Genomic DNA, 25,302 nt, shown 5'->3' with positions numbered 1-25,302 from the left:
TCCTCAACCTTGGCTTGAATGGCATCATCACTTAACTCGAACACACTCTCCACGGCTCGAACCACTTGCCATAAGCTCACCACCTCCAACAATCCTCCACCAACCCTCGCTAAGGCCAGCTCTAACACCAATGCCACCACTACAACCACACTATCAACAACATAGCCTAGCTTCTCGAAAAATGCCCTGCCTAACCCTACACACAAAAGGATTGTTTTCAAAAATAAGAGGCCTAGAATTATAACTCCTACCAATGAAACCATGTTTGTAGTCTTCTTCCTTCCACATCTTTGCATTTGGTTGGTGTTAAGAGGAAGAGAGCTCAATAAAGGACATCGCGAGATCAAATATTAGTAGAATAATCACGACGATATGAGCTTGAGGGGATTCTAGGATATTCACTAGATGAAGTCTCCATGGTACAACATCATTGCTTTGATCATTATTAGTTGAGGACTTAAAAGTTTTTTGTTGATAATTCTTCCTACATCTACACAACTTAATGAGACCTTGAATAGAGGATTCCGTATTTGTAATGCAAGAATTTATTAATTTGGGGGGAGGGTGTGATTGCTCGATTTGGCTCGAGAAATTAGTCATCATATCGGTTGGAATGTATAGATCTTCTGTGAATAAGTTACTATATAGTATCAAGATTAGCTGATTAGGCACATGATAAAAGGATGACATTGATGTAAAATTAAATTAAGGTGCAAGAAAACTTTGGTTTATGCATGTATTGCTTTTTGTTTGCGTTGATGTCTTCTTTCTCTGCCAAAAGAGTAGTAGTATGTGGTGTATCAAAAGTTTAGAGATGCGTTAAGGGATGTACGAAGTAGTACATATTATTAACATACACGATTGAACAACTATTATGTATGCATGACTTGTCTATTTGTATAGTTAAGCAAAGATGAGGCCAAAAAACATCACAAGTGCATAACATCTTTAACTGTAAATGTATTGTTAGTCAAACCTCATCACCTTTAAATTTCTTTAACTCTACAAATCCACAATAATGTTTAGCACGCAGATCTTCAGATCTCCAATAGCAATGACAATCAGTGCCCAAAATGATAATCAATATGAGATTCAACCTCAAGTATTTCACTTCGACATAAATATATATGCATCCTGCAGCTCGAATGATGATTTTGAATCATAAGTCGCGTCCTCCTGTTACATCCTTTTGTCCGATTGTCGCGACATAAAGTAATTACTCCGTGTTAGTTGAGAAAAAGTTAGGAAAATAACACCAGACAAATTTATCAATAGAACCAGAGGAAAGACGCGCAAGTAGAGGCAGTTGCCTAATTGTTCAGGCAATTAGCCTGATTCATTAGTGTATAGTAGTACTATTATCAGACTTAAATATTCATAAACTGTAACAATAATAACAAAAATCAAATGCAAGACCATAGTAAAGCGAGATTGATATATACCTTGGTAATTAAATTAGTTGATTTAAATGATGAGCTTGGTAATCTGCTCCAAGGCTTTAACACTGGCATACGTTTGGACAGTCTGTTATTACAATCTGCACCATCATCTGTGAGCTCTGATTTAGAATCAAAGTACTCAAAATCAACCTGATTTTTTCTCCTGTGTTCTCCGTCTATATCCAGGGGTGTAACAGAAGTGCAACTCAAGTCATTCATTTCATCAACCTCTTCTAAAGTGCAATGCTTTGCAGTAGCAAAAATCTCTACCATAGTCTTCATTTTACGCCTCCACTTCCTTGTTTTATTCCCCTCTCGCGCTGATACTACACTAGGACTTATGGGTGTAACCTCATTCATGTACCTATAACCCGGACTAAGCACGTCAGAAGGATTCTCTTCCTCTTGTTTTTGGTCATTACATGAAAGGGTTACCAACTGGAATTGTTCAGATTTCATAGATATCGTTGCTTCAACTGACGTGTCATGATCATTTCCTACATTCGCCACATTTCCCTTATCACATGAGATACTTGTCCTTTCAAGTACAACTCGAGCTTCAAGAGGTGGAAGCACGTTTGTAACACCATACTCAAGGCACGATTTTAAGTATTTCTCCGGGAATGGCCAATTCTGAAATATATTCTTTTGACGCGAAAGATAAACATACTGTCTGCAGGGGAAAATTAAATCAGAATAGTGTTATACACTCATACTTGTAGCTCAGAAGAGATTTTGCAGCAGTTGATAAACTAATACCTAAACATTGATGAAATGGTAAAACAGAAGGGTTGCAGAACAACAACAAGTGCATAAATTCAGAGACAGTACAAGCTATTGATTTAGCGAGGTGAAAATATGAAAAATTACAGGTTACAGTAAAAAATTCATCTCACTTTGAAATTTTATTAGTGTTTAATATAATATGCTTCCAAGTTCATAGAATCGAGTACGTACTACGGAGTATATAACATAACTTATGGAGAAGCATAAATCCTTTTCAATTGAATTAGGTGTAACATTAAAGCATATCATCTCAAACAACTAATATAATGTGAAGTTATAAGTGATTATACACTTCTTCTGTAGCAAAAAAATGTTATAAACAGATTGCCTTATACCAAGATTTTGCAAAGACCTTAATTTCGGACATAAAATAAACTCACAGTGCGTTTCAACAACTTCAGAATACAATAGGATTAATTATAAAGTACAATTAACCTCTGTTCAGATTTAGGTATACAAAACTACGCTATGAACGCGACAATTAATTTCGGACATAAGGAGTATGTAACATACCTTATGGAGAAGAGCTTGGTGCATGATTCAGCAGTAGTCTCAGTGCAAACATGTAATTGCTCCGCCGCGCTTCCGGCTTTCTCCATGTTATTCTTCTGTTGGAGCTCATAATGTTGCATCATTACCAAAAATAAAAAAAATCACCAGATGAAAACAAAAGTTGCAAAAAAGATAACTTAGACAGTGTAGTTTAGTTTCTTATAAATATCTGAAAAGGAGGAAGCAGGGGACATACCAAACATAAATAATCCTTAGACCATAGTACTTATCATAGATACATGAAAGGGCATAAATTAAATTATTAGTACTACAAAAAATTCATTAAATAAAAACCCATGATGGAGAAGCAGGAACAGAACCCACAATAAAAAAAAAAAAAATCCAAAAATTAGAAAGTGGAAGACAAAATAATCGGAATTCACGAACGCTTAAGGCATACTAAAAAGAAATACATGAAGATTATCTGTGGATGGGGGGATTGCTAGCGCTACCTGATCAAGTAGTTGAACCAACATGGAGATTTTATTTAATGAGTTGAGAAAGAGTGTGAAATTGTGCAAGTGATTTTATGTTTTGCAGAATGAAGGTAGGGACTAGGGAGTGAATGTGAATATGTTGTGATGGAGCAATCTTGTACGGCAACCACTCTTCACTTCTAGTCTTTTTACATACACTTGCCCCACAATCTTGTTTTTTCCCTAAAAAGATCTAATTTATTTTGATGACAAAACTAATTGTACAGTTGTGCAGTGAGTGAATAGCTCAGTGGAGCTACACTCACATTCCGTGGTCTTGACCCGGGATCGAGCACATCTCCGAGCGCTCCCACCCATAGTTTCCTCCTATAATATGATGGGCTGGGCTGTGTGGCTCCGCTTACCTCTTAAAAAAAAAAGTAATTGTACATCAAGTATAATCTGATCCAGGGGCAGCACCTCTTGATAAGAAACTTCACTTTATAACCGTTTGTACCATTTTAAGGTACAACCAATACTAAATTTTAAATCATGCATTTTCAAGGCATAAGCAAATGGGTAAAGTAATAAAAGTAGCATCATTAATAATATCATGTACAAAGTACAACTGGTTGTACATTGAAAAATTGTCCATTTTTATATAGCAAAAATGAAAAATCTTATGTCTCTATCGACATATTAATATGAAATTACTTAGTATATACAAAAATATTCTCATAAATTTTGAATCATAAAAAGGATTTGGATACAAAAAGACTTTTAGTTTGGAATGGAGGCAGTATTAATTGTTTTTTTCTTAAGATTAGAAAATTAAAGTAAAATTATTGGCCAAAATGAAATACAAACTTTAATACTCGTACGAAATATGTAACAAATCCTTAATCTCTACAAAGACACCACCTTGAGCAACAAATAGAGCAATCAAAGGATTTTCTTTGTACCCACAAGCTTAAGATCGAATGAAACCAACTAGATATCAAAGATTGAATTTACAGGCACAAAACAAAAAAAAAAAAAAAAAAAAAAAAAAAAAAAAAAAAAGCCTATTTATAATAATTATAAGGAAAAATTGACATAAATAATCCCACCTTTTAGTGGTATGCTCATATTAGTCCCACCTTTCAATTAACTCTACCTCATTTTAGTGGTATGCTCATATTAGTCCCACCTTTCAAACAACCCTTTTAAATCATCTACCTCATCCTCAATATTTTCATCTAAATTCTCATCGGCTAAATCCTCATAGCAAATATCATTATCAAAATCCTCTAGCTCAGCTTCATAATCAGGATCACTTAGCTCTTCTACTTCATTATTTTTAGCAAGTAGCTCATTACATGGAATTGGGCTATCTGGTCTTCTATCATACCAGTCATAATCAGATGGGACTTGGGTGGAAGTATGCTGATGTATAGATGTGTTGCCTGGTTCAAAAGTGGCTATTTCTGGGTGTAAGAATGTGGTTTTTGGTTCAACAGTGGCTTTTTCTATGTGGATAAATATGGTTTCAAGTTGAGGGGTGGATGTTTGTGGATGGGTGGGTATGGTTTATAGTTGATATTCAGGGGTATTTGTAGTTGGTTTGCTAGAGTTAGTAAATGTGTGAAATTGGGAAGGTAGCTTTTGGTGAGTTGTTTGAGTCAAAGAAGCATCTTTTCTGCTCATAGGAGAATCTTTGTATATGGGTTGTTTTTGTTGTTTACGAGGGATTTTCATAAGTGGAGTGACAATATGTGTGGGTGGTCCCCTCTTAGGGGTCAATTTTTTAGCTTTTCTCTTGGATTGTGTTTTAATGACTTCATTTACTGGTTCTAACTCCAATGGCAAAAGTTCAGGCTCATCTACTCCATATAAAACATACATCTCAATGCATCTGTTTGTCACACCTATGTCAATCAAATCCCTTACCTCCGAGTCATTATACACCCTTCTAAGCCCATTAGCTAATGACAGCCCTAGAACGAGGTAATACACACCTTCAATATGCGTATAACCACCACATTTTCTAGCTAATTCCTCAAGCCAAAACCAACGTAACTCATCAGGGTCAACTTCATGTCTTCCCCTGCCCTCCCAAATACACTAATCTTGTAGAATCTTGCTTAAAGAACCCACATGCCATAACTTTAAGGTAATTTCATCATCCATTCCAGCAATCTATACACTAACCCCAATCCAAAAAAATTATTATAAATAAAATTAAAATACGAATTTTAAATTTTAAAACTTATATTAACTACAATTACAAATAATCCCACAAAAATTACTAGCATAATATGCATTCTGTTTCATAAATATCTCTAGTACTAAATAAGTTGTCACCTTTCAAATATAATACGGAGTCATAATAATTTATGACCATATTTCGATATCACTACTAAAAATGAGTGATTTTGCTATTATCAAGGGTGTTTTGTAAAATCATGTCATATCCTTAATTATGAGATATTAAGAAGACAATGTGATAATGAATTTTGAAACGTGAGAGTGCGCTGTTAGAGAAAGAAGCATCATTTAAAATAGCATGTAACACATTACTCAACTCCATTGTTCAATATAGCATAAAATTATCGTACACAAGAATGATAAAATGCAAGACAAAAAAAATCTACTATATGCATTTACTCAGTAGTCAGTAATCACTTGGAAGCAGATCCAAGAACTGTAGCATTTAGACAAATAAGTTCACAAACACATTCCTTCTTCCAACTCAAAAAGGCTTGATAGTATATATATACACTGAAGTTGACTACACCTTTTGGCCTGATCACTCACCTTCAATGGATGAACCTAACAGAGATTCCCTTAGGCCCTTGGTACATAATTTTCACCAATGAACATAGAAGAGGTTTTACTTTGAAAATAAATATTCAGATCTTGTAAAAAGTGACATATCATTAAGACCATTGATTGAATACCGATTGTGTAGGGCGCAAGCAAACTTGCTCTACTTTGACTCAATGTTTCTCTTCAACAATGAGTAGGGATTCTGGAGGGAAATGTAATATTTCAATCAAAAACCATAATGAAATTCAGTAAACCAAAAGGCTTAAAACCTATACCATAAAACAAATCCAGTGATTATTCACCACTTGGATGCAAAACAAGATGATAGTACTAGGTTTCCTAATTACTTATCAGACGACGACAAATGTGTACATATTGCATGAGCTGATACTAATGCCAGCTGATGTCACACTCAACCCAAACATGCACGGTATATGCAACATATGTATTAGCCTAATTTAAAGTATGTGTTCATCGATTACCTTTCACTCTTGCACTCTTCTGCCTTTTCTTGGGTTTTCCTTTACAGGTTGATGTTGCAAAACAGGAGTACGACACCATGGTGAATTGGCTCCTCGAGACAAGCTAATACCTTAGATGAATTGAAGTTCCAACTACACTTAGCAGGTAAGCCAATAATAAGAATAAATACCAGAAGACAAACAAAATAATGAAAAAAATGATTAAAAAACACCCATAGTAGTGATAGAACACAAAAAATTATTATTGAGAGTAGAGCAATACCTAGGTAAATCACATGTATCATAATTATACTTTCTTGTCGCACTTCCCCTGCAAGTAGTTGATCCACATCATTGGTTCACATTTTCCCCGGATAGACCTTGTTTCCCAAATTAAGGTGCCCTTATTGAGAGATGTATAATGACATGATGTACCAAGACTACCAACTAAGAATAACTCAATTGTTCATCTACTTCAACCCAACTCCATGCTCCACACTTTTCCAGTCCTTTTGGCTTCATCAATTTTCTGATATTGGCAGCCTCATCCCATAAGCCAGCTTCAGCATAAATGTGAGCCATTGTTAGGTATGCAGCAGAATCCTGTGGCTGCAGAGCAAAGAGCTGATCAGCAACCTCTCTTCCCAATTCCACGGCACCATATGTTTTGCAGCAACTCAGTAGTGAACTCAATATGACAGAATTAGGATCAAAAGGCATCTTATCCATCAATTGCATTGCCTTTCTTATATGCCCTTGTCTAGCATACAAGTCAATTAGACAAGCATATTGGTCCATTGTAGGAGACAGATCATAATCCTTCATCATCTTGTTGAAGTTCTCTACAGCTCTATCAAGTAAACCCGCATGATTACAAGCACTGAGCACTGCAGTAAAGCAAATATGATCAGGAAAAAACCCTTTGCCCATCATGTGATCAAACAGCTCTAGCGCCTCTATTGCTCTTCCACTCTGAGCATACCCTGAAATTAGAGTTGTCCACAAAACATAGTTCTTTTCAATTGTTTGATCGAAAACATAACGAGCTTCATCAACGCTACCGCTCTTTGAGTACATGTCAATCAGAGTGCTCAAAACAAACAGATTGGTCAAAGAACCTAATTTTGTTACCAAGCCATGCACCTGCCTCCCAACCTGGAGAACTGATAGCCTCCCAGATGCATGCAAAATGCTGCTCATGGTGAAATCAGTAGAGCTAATACCCTGATTTCTCATGCGTAAAAAGAGTCTGACTGCATTTTCAACGTAGAGGTTACGGCAGTGACAAGCAATCATTGAGTTGTAGGCAATACTATCCCTAGTTGATGCCTCATTGAAGGTCAAAACAGCAGCATCTACACTCCCACATTTTGAGTAATAATCAATCAAGGAGCTAACCACGAAATTGTCAACCATAAAACCAAGCTTTATAACATGAGCATGAATTAGTAAGCCTTGTTTAAGAGGTTCTTTTTCAGCAGAACAGGCAGCAATAACACTAACATAAGTGAAGCAATTAGGTTGAATATCGCTTGTTAGCATCTTCTTGAAAAAGAAATTGGCTTCAACTCCACATCCATACTGTAGATACCCCGATATAATAGATGTCCATGACACTTCATCATGCTGCTTCATTTCGCTAAACATGCTCCTAGCATCTTCAATCCCAAAACACTTGGCATAAAAATCAACAAGCGCACTACTCAATATTAAATTATCTTGTAACCATACTGAATTATCTTTGCGTGTATTTGCAAACCCAATTGGGAATTTCGAATCTTTGTACAAGAATTAAGGGTTGTACATAAATCATACTTGTTTACATCAGTTCCAACATGTACCTTTCTCAAAAACACCCTTCTAAACTTCCAAAGAGTTCTCTTAGTTGATAAATATATCAACCTAGTTCCCCATGAAACCATTATTCTTCAACAACTTCCGATTTCTAATGAAAATTTCATTGAACAGACAATGTGCACTAACGGAATAATGGTAGTTACAGCAAAAAGACGAACATTCAATGTTGTGTTTTAATCGCATCATATCCTCCAACCTTGACCATCATCAAAGATTCAAAGTTCCAACCATTAGAATTTGAAAGATTATCAATAGATCACAACTCTTACAAATAAAAAGATTAAAAGAAAAACAACTAAAGTAATCAACCAGGTTTATCTTGCTCTGTTTTTGGTCATATGGTGTTAAATTATAAAGATTCAACAGCAAAAACCCAGAAACTTATGAAAAATTCAACTAATTTAATCACAGTTAATAGTTCCTAAAACATCAAAACAACCCCGGATTAAGGGAATTTCGTCGAACACTTAATAGGCAAGACATATAACTAGAAGTTTACATTAAATACAATAAACTAATTAACAGAAAAAACCCAGCATGTCTTATGATGAGATTGATAAAGTTAGCACCTTTCGGAATTGAACAGCAAGAACAAATAAATCAAAGCAAAAATTAAATTAAAAATAAGATAAGTAGATTGAGGAATTTTGACAAACATATGGTGTGCAACTAAAATTTACAAAGTATAAAGCTCAAGGAGAGAAATGAAAATTTACAAAGTATGCAAAATGCAGAGAAACTTGCATACCATATCAGATATAAGTAGTAGCTCCAATTTCTTCAAAGCAAGGTGGAGACATGAAATTCAACCGCCATTTATGCTCTTTTTAAAATAAAATAAAAAAAGTAGTCAAATTTTACTTTCTCGACCAACGTGAATCCTAATTACGATTCATTCATGTTAGCCACCTCAAATTATTTTGGGATTAAGACGTTATTGTTGTTGTTGTTGGCCAATGTAAATCCTACATATGTAGTAGGGATATAGGTGTAATTACGAATGTATTGTTTTTCGAGCATTTTTCAATTTTCATGGAAATTGCTCACCCATAGGCATAGTTTACATCAATGGGTTAGCCATTTAGTAAGTGGGTTGGGTTTAATGGGTTATGATGTGAGTCTAGTTTGTGAGAGTTGTGAGTAGATGTTTGATTTATGAAATTGTAGGTGAAACCGTAAGTTGTAATATTAATTTCAATTTTATATGTTTTATTTTTTTATTGTTATTTAAAGAGCCACTAAGGTAAGTGATGAGATTCAAATAATTTCATTGTTTATTGATGTGATAAAGACTTTTGGGGTAAAATAGATCAAAATCTATTATTATCAAGGACATTGACTATTTATGTAAAATAGATCAAATTCTACTCAATAACTTTGTAAGTGCCAATTTTTAATGTACAACCAATCATACATTGTACATAGTACAATCAAAATCATCACTGTGAATAGAGATACTACATAAAGATACTACATGAACAGAAAAACAGTGGTCCTTTGATAATAGACAGCTCAGAAAAACCACATGAATAGAGATACTACATACCGCCTCATACTCATCCATTCTTAAATTGCCATCATCTCTAGCATAAAACTCCCCATCCACTTCGTCAATGAATTCAGGAACATCCTGCTCATCAGCCATGTAGTCGAATTCGTCAATCTGATGTTCAGACATGATTCACCTGCACATGAATGTCTTGGCATTAGCATAAAAAGCTTGAAATTTAGAATCCATGCATAATTTCCTATCAGTGGCGTCTCCAAGATTTTCGAAATGTGGGTTTGAAACTTCGGAAGTTTGGAATCGTAATTAACAAAGGAATAAAAATATAATAATTAAATATTCAGTACATAAGTTCAAACAAGTTGAAGACCTTTGTGACTTTCCGGCACGTTTCCAAAATGACTCTAAACTCATGGTATATACAGCTAGTCTGCTACACACACATGATAAATGCAAAATGAAATCAATGAATGAATGATAAATTCAATAATCAATATCAATGAAATAGAAAATCAGAAATAATAATCAACATAAATTAAACAGAAATTATACTATCATACGGCTCAAATACTCAAATATACGGTCACAAGCAGTCAAGCACAACTTCAATTTCTAGAGGAAAAATCCCTTAATCGGCTAATCAAAACCAATCCTCAGTTTTTAATCGGCTAACCAAATTTAAAAAAAAAAAAACATTTGGGACTTATAAATTATGAAGACAAATTAAAACTATCGTAATTTACAGTCAAAAGACTCGAAACCATCTTCAAAAATCCCCAAATCGTAATTTACATTAGCATATGAAATTCAACGATTTAGCAAAAAAAAAAAAATCCCCAAATCGAGAAGTAAATTAGCGAATTATAACCAATAAAACATTAAATCAGCGAAAAGAAATTCACTGACCTCACTACCAGAGTACGAGGACGAAATTCAACGACGACGCCCCACGTCGGACCGTCGGAATCGTTGCTTGGCTGATGACGCGTCGCCGCGTCGGCTGCGGGACAGAGGAAAGGCGGACAGAGGGACAGCCGGAAGAGGAAGAGGAAAAAGGTTAGGGTTTTACAATTTGGGGGAATGAGGAAGAGGAAGTGAGGTAATTGCGTTCTTGAGTCTTGAGAATTGAGGAAAGCAGGAAACAAAAAGAAAAAAAAAAAGTGTGAGTTATGGTTTTTGAACCCACATACTCGTGTGTGATGGGAGGTAAAAATAAATCAGTGGGCTGCAGTTTTACATCTTACAATATAATACACAAATATTCTATTTAAACTTATTTTATTTTTTGTTTTTTTTTTGTAAAAAAAACTTTTTAATTTTTTTCAAAAAATTAGTGGACATTGGATCCGCCCCTGTTTACTACCTAAACCCAATGCTTAAAGACCAATCAGCTGTTCTATCACTAAAATATAATATATACAAAATTCGCAATAACTCATCAAATTATTAAATCAAAAGTACCAAAAATCAATTAGCAGTCAATCACTAAACCCCTAATCTTTATACTCTAGAAAAAACAATTGCCAACAAAAATAAATCAATACTAGATCTTCTATGGATCTTCACCCACCAAAAATAATTGAAAAATTAAATTAAAAACAGAAGCAAAATTCAATAATTCTCAATTAAATTCCAAATCTAAAGAACACCCAATTCAAAACAATCATAACCCATCTATCAAAACTTGAACCCATACAAAAAAACCAAAAACCCAGAAAAAATGAAATCTCAAATCCCTAAAACATACCCCTAAAATTGCAACCAAAGAACAACCTAGAAAAGAAATTAGATAATAAACCCACAAATCATCAAATGAAATATTATTAATTTATTATAAACATAACATAATTAAAATACAGTAAAATAAACCAAGTAAGAATAATTTAGAATATGTAAGAAAACGCCATCACCTTTTAATTAATTAAATTTTAAGACAGAAGAGCAATCTGGAAAACTCTCGTTCTCCTTCAACCTGAATATCTTTCCCAAATATCAAATACTATAACTTATTAATGGGGAAATTTTTTCTTTTTTTTTAAGAAAATAAATTAATTAATTGAATTTCTACATTAAAAAAAACCGACTTTATTGGGTTGTGGGGAAAAGAGGAAGTAAATGGGCCTTAAAAATTGGGGAAAATAAAAAGGGAAATTCTACATGGTGGCCTCCAGGTTTCAGCTTTTCTACGTGGGAGACGAATTTTTTTCCAACTCTCTTTAATGGCACCAAGGTTTAGAATAATTGACCATAGTGATCTTTTTTAGGTTTATGGCTAACCTTTATGGATAAAATGGTTAACCACCTTAGCTTTGATTTTTTTATTAAAAAATTATTTTATAAACAATAAAAAAAATAAAAAACAAACCTAATCACCAACCCAGCCACCACTGCCGGCGGCCAACCCCCAGCCGCGACGCTTGGCCTCTCCACCTCCGACCGGCGACGCCTAGCCTCCCCCACCTTGGTCGGCGACGCCTCGCACCTCCTCTCTTTCCCATTTCCCCCATCGCTGCCCGCCCCGCACCTCCTCCCTTTCCCATTTCCCCCACCGCCGCTCGCCGGTCCCTAATCGCACCCCAAACCACCACAAAAACCAACGCCCTTCCCCAACTAACCCCCTCCTCTGTGAGCTGACCACGAAAACCCTAAAACCCACCCAAAACCACCAGAAAACCGAGACCCGTTTCCTGGGTTTGGTTTCGAAACCCTAAACGGGTTTGGGTATTTTCTGGTATTTTAGGGTGGATTTAAGGGTTTTTGGGTCGGCGAACTATGGAGGGGGGTCGATAAGGAGGTACGCTGGTTTTCGTGGTGGTTTGGGGTGGGGTCGAGGTCGGTAGTGGGGCGGTGAGGGAAATGAGGGTTGATTAGGGGATTTTTCCCTACCAATCATCATCTGACAAGTGGACCAATCAGGCCCTGCCATGTGTCCGCCACATGGGCCAATAGGAGCCTGCCATGTGTCATGCGTTGATCTGTCCACCATGGACAAATTGTGTCACGCCACGTGGCCTCCATACGCCAAGCAGGTCAAACGGCCACCTAGGCCCAATTTCCAAGGGAAGCCCAGTCAGCCCTAGGTTAACCTAAACCTAGTATTTGGCACGTTTCCCAAGGTTATAAATACTCTAATGAATCCTCATTAAAGGGGGATTCAGCAATTAATTACTCTCACCTAGAGAACCTAAACTCACTGATCAATCCTCCCCTAGAGGAACCAGATCTCCTAACCTTTACTTTTCCGCACTTATTGCTCCTCAAGCAAGTACTAACTTGACCGTCGGAGGCGGAACTCCCACCACAAGGAGTCTCCGTTGTTTTGCAGGTACAGGCGCAAGGAGACCAGTCCCGGAATTGTAACTCACCCGCAGGACATAAAAAAAAACCCCGAAACATTTTGGCGCCGTCTGTTGGGAGAGTACTTTCGAGATGGCATCACAGTCTGTACCGAATCCAGAAGAGAGGCGTCCAGTGGACGACCCTCAAGTCTACTGAGACCAAGATACTGAAAATGAGGTCGAGGTTGAAACGCACACGGCCTCAGATGGGACCCTAAGGGCCCGACGCACCCGTCACACCGAAAGAAGGGAACGGGTAGATTGCCAAGCTGGACCCAGCAATCCAGCCGGCCCACCACCTGAGCAACAATAAGCGGCTGAAGGATCTGCTTCCATTACAAGGAACGAACTCATGACTTTCATGAGGGGGTTCAAGGGAGAGATCCAAGAGTTGATTAAGAAGAGGACGCCTGTTCCTGCAAAGGAACAGTCGGCTAAAAAATCCTCTCACTCTAGTAGGATGAAGTCGGTCACTGATCGTGCGGCAACCCCTCACCCAAAACTTGGGGCTAGTCGGCCACCGGTGATTGATTGGACGAAGTTTCACTTCCCGTCAACTGGGAGGAGAAAGCCCATTCGTCATGTTCAAGCGGATGGGACGAAGAAAACGTACATTGATGCTCGGTTGATGCTAGAGTTGAAGAAGAGTGACCGACTATCAGAGTCGGCCTCTACTTCAGATTTTCAAGATAGTTTGCATAATACCTCCATGAGGTATACTCAATCAAATTATGAGAGTCAGACAGGCGGTACCTCCAACAACAATACTTCTTGCAGCCTCCTTTGTTTGGAGGGCAGGCGGCAAGAAACGTCCAACCATTGGACTGGCAACTACGGTTGCTCAAACTTGGAGAACAGCCGTCCGCCTTCTCCAAGGAAATCATTGAGGCCGCCCAGTCGGCCAAAGTGAAGAATGTGTTAGTAGGCGCCTATGATGGCACTACTAACCCAGAAGATCATTTAATGGCGTTCACCAACCTAATGTACCTCCAAGGGTTGGATAATCCCACTTGGTGCAAGTGTTTCGCAGCGACCCTCAAGGGAATTGCACAGCAATGGTTCGGCAACTTGCCGACTGGTTGTGTGAATAATTTCAAGACACTTGCCTACTTGTTCACCTCCAATTTTGCTATGAACATTCCTGCTAAAAAGACGACCCTTGACTTAAGAACCATTCAGCAGGGTGAGAAGGAGGGACTCCGTTCTTACATCAGGCTGTTTAACCTGATGAGGATTCAAATACAGGGGCTGCCGGATGAGGTATCCTACACTGACTTTTTCAGAGGTCTTAAGGATGGGTCGACCTTCAAGTTCGACTTGGTCCGAAAGAGGGTTGCGACTCTCCAAGAAGCGTTGATTGAAGCTGAAGCCTATATACAGGCGACTGATCTCTGTAACACTAGGAAACAGTCGGACGAAAGGAGGTCTGACAAAAAAGAAAATCGACCAAAACAATCGGCAAATAAAGATGAGAAAAAGAGAAAAGAAGTCTGGGCGGCCAACTCCTCTGAACAGCCGTCCCAGAAAAAGAAGAAAGAATTCAAACCATACTCTCCCAAGTATGCGTTCAACAAGGATAGCCAAGCTATCCTCAAAGAAATCAAAAGCCGGATCTCAATCGAGAAGCCGGCTACCATGAAGGGTTCTGCAAGCAATCAGAACCAAGATAAGTTATGTCATTTTCATGAGGATATTGGTCATGAAACCAATGAATGTATTAGCCTCATGCGCTACCTGGACTGCCTGGCTGAAAAAGGCGACCTTGACTCCTATGTCAAGAAGTCCAAGGGGAATGCTCCCCCCAAGCATAAGCAGACAACCAAGAAGAATCACAGGTCGGCTGACAGTTCTGATACTGATGACGCAGTCGTCTACACTATAGCAGGCGGCTTCTCGCGGCCCCACTATCAGGGGCAACAAAGACAATATCAGGCGGTTAGATGTTGATTCCGTTCACCAAGGACGGACCGCCAAGAGTTCGTTCCCAGAAATTGTCATCACAGAAGAGGATCTGGGAGGTGTTAGGGGGCCGCATGATGACCCCATTGTCATTGAATGTAAGGTGGCCAACCAAAGAGTTGGCCGGATCCTTATAGATACCGGCAGTTCCTCTGATCTCATCAGCAACAAGTGTTTGGCAAAGCTCAAGTACAAAACCAACCGCATACATCCGGTAACTCACCCTTTAGTAGGGTTTGGAGGAAGTGTTGTACATCCAGTGGGACGAGTGGATCTACCCATCCGTCTGGGTGAGAAAGGGGAGGGCCGTCACATGGTGGTTCGGTTCTTAGTGGTTGAAGAACTGTCGGCCTACAACATGATCTTGGGACGACCCACCCTGAACAACTCTAAAGCTGTCATTATCCCCTCTCTTGTGCTGCTTAAATTTAAGAGGGATGATGGAACAGTCGACTCCTTAAGGGGAGATCAAAAGATGGCACGAGAGTGTTACCTCTCGGATATCAAACCCACTGTGGCGGCTGCTGGCCCAAGTGGTGAAAAAACTGACCTTGAACTCATCAAGGAGGATGCGCCTGCCCAAGTGGCAGGCGACAAGAAAAGAAAGGCTACTCAACTGGGGGCCGAGAGAAAAGAAAAAAGATAGCAATCACTGGCAGAGGAGCGGTCGGACGAATTTCGCCCTCAGCCAGCTGGCGAGCACACGGATGTTGTCCTGGACGACTCTCGTCCTGGCCGAATAGTCAAAGTAGGGACGACTGCTCTTGAAGTATTGGGTGAAGATTTGCACCCACTTTTGAAGGAATTCAAAGATATATTTGCATTTGAAGTTCATGAAATGCTAGGCATTAGTCTAGACTTGGTAGTGCATAAGCTGGTTGTGGATCCGAAAAAGAAGCCGGTCCGGCAAAAGAAATGGAACCATGGTGAAGAAAGAAGCCAGGCGGCCGCCGCCGAGGTTAAAAAGTTGCTTGATGCAGGGTTCATTCGGCAATGTTATTTCCCAGACTGGGTTGCGAATGTTGTGTTAGTAAAGAAGCCGAATGGTACCTGACGAATGTGTGTGGACTACACTGATTTGAACAAGGTGTGCCCCAAGGATAGTTATCAATTGCCTAAGATTGACAGTCTGGTCGACTCAACAGCCGACCACACTTTAATGAGCTTCATGGACGCCTACTCTGGTTTCCATCAAATTCCGTTGTGGAAGAAAGATTAGGAAAAGACGGCCTTCGTCACTGATCAAGGGTTGTATTGCTACACGGTCATGCCGTTTGGTTTGAAGAACGCCCCGGCCACCTTCCAAAGGATGATAAACACGGTCTTCTTTGACCAAATTGGAAGGAATGTCGAGGCATACATAGATGATATGATTGTAAAGTCCAAACTTCAGACGGATCATCTGGCTGACCTCCGAGAAACATTCACCACACTCAGGCGACACCATGTCATGCTCAATCCCAAGAAATGTGTTTTTGGGGTTGAGTCTGGGAAGTTTCTCGGATTCCTCATTAATCAAAGAGGTATAGAGGCAAACCCTGAGAAAGTGCAGGCGGTCATTGACATGCAGTCGCCTCGAACAGTCCGAGAGGTTCAGAAGTTAACAGGTTGTCTGGCGGCCCTGGGGAGATTTCTCAGCCGGTCAGGCGACAAGTGCCTTTACTTTTTTCAGGCAATAAAGAAGAAAGTCAGGTTTGAATGGGGGCCGGATGCTGAGGCGGCCTTCCAAAAGCTAAAAGTCCATCTGCATTCCTTACCAAGGTTAGTCAGTCCCTTGCCCAAAGAAGTGCTTTACATGTATCTCACAGTGTCTGACCATGCTCTAAGTGTCGTCCTCCTTGCTGAAAGAGACGGCTGCCAGCTCCCGGTTTACTTTGTCAGTCGTGTATCGAAAAATGTCGAGTTGAGATACCCTCTAGTGGAAAAATTCGGTCTTGCCCTGTTCATGGCAGTTAGAAAATTGAAGCCTTACTTCTTGGTACATTCAGTCATCGTATACACAGATCAGCCAATCAAGCGGCCACTGACAACCATGGACTCGTCAGGCCTTATGATCAAATGGGCGATAGAGATTCAAAGCCTTGAAATCGCTTTTGAGCCAAGAAAAGCAGTAAAGGGGCAAACATTTGCTGATTTTATTGTGGAGATGACTCGGCCCTCTGATTCTCAAATTCCAGACCAAGTCTGGAAGGTCTATGTGGACGGGAGCTCCACTTCAAATGGTTGTGGGTCAGTCGTCGTATGTTAGTCGCCAGAAGGCGACAGGTACGAGTATGCTCTACGCTTTAACTTCCAAGCCTCGAACAACGAGGCGGAATATGAAGCTTTACTGGCTGGTATCTGCATGTCTAAGGTGGCTTGAGCAAGAAGAATAGACGCCTGCTCTGACTCACAATTGATAGTGAGTCAGTATAATGGCGAATACGAATCCGGCCATGATTAAATATTTGCAAGCGGTACGATAAGCGGCCGGGTCACTTGAGGAGTTTCATCTAACCCAAGTACCAAGGTCCGAAAACAACCAGGCGGATGCTCTCTCAAAGTTGGCCTCCTCGGCCTCCTGTGATACTCCAAGAACCGTCTCCTGGGAAGTTATGGAGAAGAGAAGTATCAAAGAAAAGCCTATTGGAATCCTTGACAGAAGCTCAACGTGGATGGACGACATCCGAGCATATTTAACATCCGGCACCTTGCCGAATGATCACTCCCAGGCGGCTCTGCTGAAAAAATGGGCGGCCAGCTTCGAAATGTGCAAGGGTGAGCTTTTTAAGAAGAATTATCTTCTGCCCCTCTTAAAGTGTGTGACCCCAGAAAGAGGACGAGAGGTCCTAGAAGACCTGCATTCAGGGTATTGTGCTTCGCATGTAGGCGGCAAGTCGCTTGCTCAACGAGTAAGGCGACAAGGTTACTTTTGGCCTACCTTAGAAGCAGACGCCATGGAGATGGTGAAAAAAATGTGACAAGCGCCAAAGGTTTGACAAGTTAATTCACCGTCCGGCTACTGATCTCACGGCCATCCATAGCCCACTACCGTTTGCTAAGTGGGGCATGGATATCCTAGGTCCCTATACGCCTGCTACAGGCGGCAGGAAGTATATACTTGTTGCAATCGACTACTTCACCAAATGGGTAGAGGCAGAGGCTGTTAAGGGAATCAAGACGAAGGATGTGATCTCATTCATCTGGAAAAATGTCATCACTCGGTTCAGGGTGCCCATGTCTATGGTTTTTGATAATGGTCCCTAATTTGAGACGCCTGTTCTCAAAAATTGGCTGGGAGACCAAGGCATCTCACACTACTTTGCATCAGTCGGCCGTCCTCAAGCAAACGGCCAAGTAGAAACTTTCAATAAGATCATCTCAGACGGTCTTAAGAAGAAGATTGAACGAGCAGGCGGCCTATGGGCAGACGAACTACCACATGTTCTCTAGGCCATTAGGACGACTGAAAAAGGGTCGACTGGAGAAACTCCATTCCTCCTAACTTATGGTGCAGAAGCTGTTTTTCCAATTGAACACTACGAGCCGACTCTTCGAATAATGTTGTACGACGAAGAGGCGAACTGGGAGTCCATGCGCCTGGCCTTGGACTCACTTCCAGAACGAAGGGGCAATGCAGCCTTGCGCCATGAAATCTACCGCCTGAGAATGACAAGGTCATATAACAAAAGAGTGCACAAGCGTCCACTCAAAGTAGGGGAATTTGTACTAAGAAAGATGGAAGCAGTCGGTAGGGCTAATGAGTCAGGCAAATTAACTCCCAACCGGGAAGGACCCTACCGAATCTATGAAGAAATCCGGGACGACACCTACCGCCTGGAAACACCAGACGGCCAACCCTTGCCTCGAACCTGGAATGTAGATAATTTAAAGAAGTATTATTTTTGAATGATGTAAATAGGCAAGAGCTACTAATAAAGTTTGCTATTTTGCTTCATTAAGTATTTAGAGAGGCATGCCGCCTGCTCCATGAGCATCCAGCTACTCTCCGTTTTTTCTATTAATTGAGGGGCATGCCAACTAGTAAAACAGTCGGCTACTCTCCATTTTACTCAAAAAATGCATTCAATTAAGAGGGGCACGCCGCCTGTAGCTATACAGTCGGCTACTCTACTATACTTAGTTCGCCATGAACTACCTAAGGCCTATGGCCGAATGATCAGACCAGGCGCCCAGCCAACTGATCCAATCTATAAACTAATACGACCTGTCCCAACATTATAGCAGGCGTCCGGCGGCATCCCTCCGGATGAAATTCGTCGCAGAGAGCAGCTCCCTTTTAGGTGGAACATTGTTCTATAAACTAATTACACGGCACCCAGACGACTGTCCCCAAGGACAACCACGTAGCCGTTTTTGAGACAAGGATAACTCTAACACTAAACCAAATAAGTGTTAGCAGTTAACATCCGAGTCGGATGACTGTCTGTATTACTTGGGATAAGTACAGCCGGTACCCCTCAAGTAAATAGCCAACAAAAATTGGTGAATCAAGGGGATCAGCCGGCTCCCGCCGCCTGGTGCCTCTACTACTAAAGCATAAAAGCTGACGAATGAGTAACCTCAAAGATTACTCATAAGTCACTCTCTCATACTTAGTAAGGATTCAAAAGGTATGATGAGTCCGCCTGTCTAAAGGCGAACCAAAGCTCTCGTACTCCGATCCTACTAAGATGATTGCTTTTCAAACCAAACATGTTTGAAAATCTGGTTCGTAGGTCGACTGCTCTTTGGCAAACAAGGACTCAAGAACTATTCTTATTTTAATAAACAGGCGGGCTGGTTATAAGCGGCCTGTTCCTTTCTTACTTGAAAAAGTTAAACAAACCTAATGTATTTCCTAAAATACGTTGGGGGTCCGACTGGGTAAATGGCCAACTGATCGCCTAACCTGGAACCAATACAACCAGTCGTCCAGGGGCATAGGCAATCGGTACCTAGTACCTGTTCGCAATCTTTGGCTCACGATAAGTTATAAATTTTAAAACATTTTTAGCCGAAACAGTCGGTCTGACATGCAAGCGGGTAGTAAGGATCCTCTACACTTAGCAAAAAACAAAGCATAAACAAAATTCAATGAGCAAAGACGACCAAAAGATGGTCGCCAAATTCATATAAACAGCCGGCCATAAAGACCAGCAAAATATTCAATACCCCGGCCCCCTGGCCGGGTAAAGTGATACAAGAGCACACGTCACGCAGGCCAGAGAACAGAAAAAATAAAGCTTTAAGCATTGGGAGGGGCTTCAGTGTTAGCTGCCGCCTGATCGAGCTCAACGATGGGCGCTTGATTCTTCAAGGCCCCCTCTTTTGACGACTCGCCTTCAGGGGCAGGAGCTTTATGCGTATCCACCTCAATCGGTTGCAGGGCCACCTCCTCTTCCTTCTCTGAGCTGGAGTCAACCGCCTCGTCTTCCTCAGTCACCTGCCTCATGATCTGTTGGTTGTACGTTTCAGTACAAGCGTTGAACTTTTTCTCCCAGGCAGCATAGTGAGCTTTTGGGAAGAGGGCTGTCCAGGTCATCTTCATAATCTGAGTTGAGTCCTCCATCACGGCTTGAGCTAAAGCCATCTTTTCAGCCTCGGCCTTCGCATTAAGATCTTTGGTGATGGCCGCCTCCTGCTTCTCCAGGCGCTCCTTGAGTGTGTCAAGAGACGTCTATAGACCTTCAGCCTTATGGCAATGTTTCTAAGCGGCTTCAGCTCCTCTCGAAGACCCTTGACCGTCGCCTCCAGCTCATTATTCTTCTTTTTGGCCGCTCCAACTCGGTGCGGATAGTGGAAGTGGCCTGCGCCTGATAATAAAGAATATCAATTGTCAAACTTTCATTTTGGGCAATTTGAAACATTGCCTTATCAACGTCAGAGGCGGGCATAGCTTTAGCAGCCTTTACCTCTTTGTTCTTGGCGCTGATCGGCTTCCGGAGGCCGTGTACTCGCAGCATGGTCTGGAAAAAGGAAAAACAGGCGTCAAATTTGAGAATAACAGGCGACACGCAAAGTCAGCACTTTAAAAATATTCTAAGTCTACCTCGGAAAGGAGACCCATGATGTCGTCTAGGTCAAGGGTGCCGACTCCCTTGACCGCGTCCCTCTCCTCTTGAGGGACGACCTTAATCATAGACTTGGCCACTTGGACCAAGTCTGGTTCTTGAGGGCCGCCTGCATCCAAAAGAGAGAAACATCAAAAACATGAAGAAAGCGATGAATAAATAAGTTAAGTCTAGCAGAGCAGCTTATACTTCTTTGCGGCCGACTGTCCCTAAGGACTTGTGATTGTTTCCCCACACTTTGTGGGGTGATTGGCTGCTTGTCAGCCGACTGCTTCCTGGCAGAGCCAGGAATGCTCCCAATCACCAGTTTGTGAGCCTTCGCATCCGGCTGCTGGGAAGAAGAGAGTTTGAAAGTGCCCGCCTGCAAAAAATATGAAATGGTCAATACTAATAATAGCAGACTTTCAAGGCAAAGTTTGAAGGATCATAAACTCACTATGGGTGTCTCCTTGGCAGGAGAATCAGAAGAGGTCCGCTTCTGATGCATGATGGAGGTCCGCAGCAAGGCGGCCGCCTTCTTTGAAGCAGAGATTTGGTCCATAGCTTCAGCTGAAAATAAGAACCACAAAGAGTTAGAAAAATTCGAGAACAAAGCAAAAGATGCGTACATATGCTCAAGAGGCCGGCTACCTCTGGAGGTCCGACTGCTGAGGCCGCAGGCGGCCAGAAAGTACTCATCATAGAGCCACTTGAATTTGGGGACGCAGTGCAAGGGCACCTACTCTCATTCCCCCGTAGTAGAGTTGGCCCTAATCTCTACTTTGAAAAGTCCTCGGTCCAGGATCTCTTCCCTGGCCTTGAGGGGAACAAGCGGCATGCTACGACCGCCTGCTAGAAGAGGTGGATCTCTGTTCCACCTGTTGTAGCGCTTGTTCATCAGCTTGTTAGGGCTGGCAATGACGAGGAAGGTGTTTCTCCAATCCTTCCATTTATTCTCTTTGCCCGTCGTCATCAGATAGCCTTTGTGGCTCGTTATTTGAAACCAGTCGGTACCGCTTGCTTTGGGGGTCCGGTTGAGATAGTTCATATGGGTGAACGCCTCAAAAATCGGCTCCACCCCATGCATTTCACATCCGGCTACATAGCCAAGGATGTTGAACCAGGAATTCGGGGCTAACTGCCATAGCCCCACCTCGTATCCATCGAGGATTTGTTGAACGGCCGGATGCAAGGGAAATCGCAGATCAGCCTTAATGGCCGCCTCGTAGCAGCCAAAGCAAGCGTCCCCGCAGCTAGCGCCCGCAGGCCAGACGACTGCGTCCGGCACAAAAAACTTGGAAATCAGGACCCATCACATGGTCCGATAGAAAAGATTCTATTCGTTTCTTCATGGCCTTGATGCGGTCCTTTTGAACGTGGCAATAGTAAGGGGTATTTTGTTCCCTATGAGAGGCCGATGGTTCCGACCAGTCGTCCCCCTTATCAGCCGCATGAGAAAGTCTCGCCTCATGCAAGCGAGAATGCCTTTCCTCTAAATTTATAGAGAGGTGGCTTGAAGAGCCAGAGTCAGACTCGCTATCAAAAGAGTCCGACTCCTCCCCTCTCCCTGAGGGGGCCGACCCCTCTTCTTCTTTAGGGGCTGTCTTCTGATTGGCCAGGTGAACAAAGAAGTGGGAAGGGGCTACCTTAGCTCCCTCCTCGGAGCTCTCGGAAGAAGGGCCGCCTTGGGTCCCTACGGTATCAAGCGGCTGGTCCTACAGCTCGCTAATCTGAACCCGAAAAGAGGAGCCATCAGAGTTTTCAATCCTCTTTGTCTTTTTTGTTCTTGCCATACTGTCCTGCGTAGATACAAAGACAATTGGATTCCGGGACTTGCGCAAAGTTTGAAGTACCGCAGGGCAGTCGACACCTCTAGTCCTAGACTCAGCCGTCCCCGGTGACCGGCTGATTGCTAACCTAAGCCGTGTCGGATGCTTTTGAGGCCTCATTTTCAAAAAGAAAGTAAATAAAACACAAGAGAGCAGATGGTTACCTGAGTAATGAGTTCTGGAAAGAAGGAAAGAGCAGTCGTCCAACGAAAGCAATCGGCCTGTCAGAAGTAATCGACAGGTCAAAAGTTGCAAAGTGTCAGAGCTCAAGTTTAGGGGGTCCGAGAGTTCTCTTGAAAAGTTTGCAAATGTGAACAAAAGACTTGGTCAACATGCCCTTATATAAGGCAAAAGGAGAATGCGAAGGGTCGCTTCCAAATTCAAAAAATGAGCGGGGAAAATGCTCGGCCCGTCATAGGGCGACACTTGTAGCAGGTTGTCGCCTGTTACAGGCCGACACCTATCACAGGTGACATGTGAACAGTCACGCGCCACCTGTGAGGGGCAAATGATTAGGGGATTTTTCCCTACCAATCATCATCTAACAAGTGGACCAATCAGGCCCTACCATGTGTCCGCCACATGGGCCAATAGGAGCCTGCCATGTGTCAGACGTTGATCTGTCCACCATGGACCAATTGTGTCACGCCACGTGGCCTCCATACGCCAAGCAGGTCAAACGGCCACCTAGGCCCAATTTCCAAGGGAAGCCCAGTCAACCCTAGGTTAACCTAAACCTAGTATTTGACATGTTTCCCAAGGTTATAAATACTCTAATGAATCCTCATTAAAGGGGGATTCAGCAATTAATTTTTCTCACCTAGAGAACCTAAACTCACTGATCAATCCTCCCCTAGAGGAACCAGATCTCCTAACCTTTACTTTTCCGCACTTATTACTCCTCAAACAAGTACTAACTTGACCGTCGGAGGCGAAACTCCCACCACAAGGAGTCTCCATTGTTTTGCAGGTACAGGCGCAAGGAGACCAGTCCCGGAATTCTAACTCTCCCGTGGGACATAAAAAAAAACCCCGAAATAGGGGTGGTGGGGGTTCGAGATTGGGAGAAAGAGAGGAGGTGGAGGTGGGGGATCGAAGGTCGGCGCACCGGCGAAGGTGGAGCTGGGCGCTGGCGTTGGGGGGGTGAAGGAGAGGTGGTCGGTGGACGCCGGAAGAGGAGGGGCTGCTGGGGCTAGGTTGGTGGTGGCTGAATTTTGGGTTTTTTTTTTTGTTTTTTTTTTTTCGAAGGTTAACTATTTTAACCATAAAGGTTAGCCATAAACCTAAAAAAAGGTCACTATAGTCAATTATTCTAAACCTTGGTGCCACTGAAGAGAGTTGGAAAAAAGTTCGTCTTCCACATAGAAAAGATGAAACCTGGAGGCCACCATGTAGAATTTCCCAAATAAAAATGAACGCAAAGACTCGGATGAGTCAACTCAACTTGAAAAGTAATGTGTCCCCAGAAATAGATAAATGGGGTTGCAGCATTAAATTGATTTGATAAGTGAATATCAAGGTTAATTAGATTTGAGAAATTAAATTTGGATTTGGCAAAGCAGATTTTGTGAAGAGAGGATGAGTTGTGAGGGGGGAGAGAGCAATAGAGAAAAAGACAGGTTTGTGATGCGACGGTGGATCACCTTGTTTTATAAAATTTTATTTATGGAGTACTAACTAGAGGTGTCAAAATTGAATCGATTCGGAAAAAAATCATTCATTTTGAAATATAATCGATTCGATTTGATCTGAGAAAATCAGGATCCAAACCCAATCTGTAACCGACCTGAACTCAATCCGAATCCAAATTTGACTCAATCTAAACTTAAATCGACATCGATTTGATCCGACCTGAACTCAACCCGAAACCGATTTGATTCGAGTCCGGTTTGACCTGACCTAAACTTAACCTTATCCGAAATTGACTTAACAAATAACCGATTCAATCCAATCTATTTTGACCCGACTAATATTAACCTTACCCGATTTTAACCCGACTTGATTTTAACCCGACCATGATTTTAAACCCAACCTATTATTGACCTTTTTTTTTAACTTAAACATAATTATTTTGATCCATCTATATACAAGTTTTTTATTTATTTTATTCAAGTTCATATACTACTATATTTAATAATTATTAATAAGTTTACCTTTTATCCCGTCAAAAAAAAAAAAAAAGGTTACCTTTTATAAATAAATAGGAAGTCCTACAGAGTAACATGTTTACTTCAAATATGAAGTTTATAAAATTACATTAGCTTTATATACGTCTCATCTAAAATTTTGTAAACACAATTATAAAAACCTCAACATTT

The 25,302-nt window shown here is 41.2% G+C and overlaps 1 pseudogene; it reads right to left on the bottom strand.

The window, feature by feature from the left end:
• Window positions 1–827: 827 nt before the first annotated feature.
• On the bottom strand, window positions 828–11,709 carry LOC110697969 (annotated as a pseudogene).
• Window positions 11,710–25,302: the final 13,593 nt, after the last annotated feature.

Source organism: Chenopodium quinoa, unplaced genomic scaffold, assembly GCF_001683475.1.
Source record: "Chenopodium quinoa cultivar QQ74 unplaced genomic scaffold, ASM168347v1, whole genome shotgun sequence".
NCBI classification, from domain to species: domain Eukaryota; kingdom Viridiplantae; phylum Streptophyta; class Magnoliopsida; order Caryophyllales; family Amaranthaceae; genus Chenopodium; species Chenopodium quinoa.
Note: the sequence above shows the minus strand (reverse complement) of the source record. Positions and strands in the feature narration are given on the sequence as shown.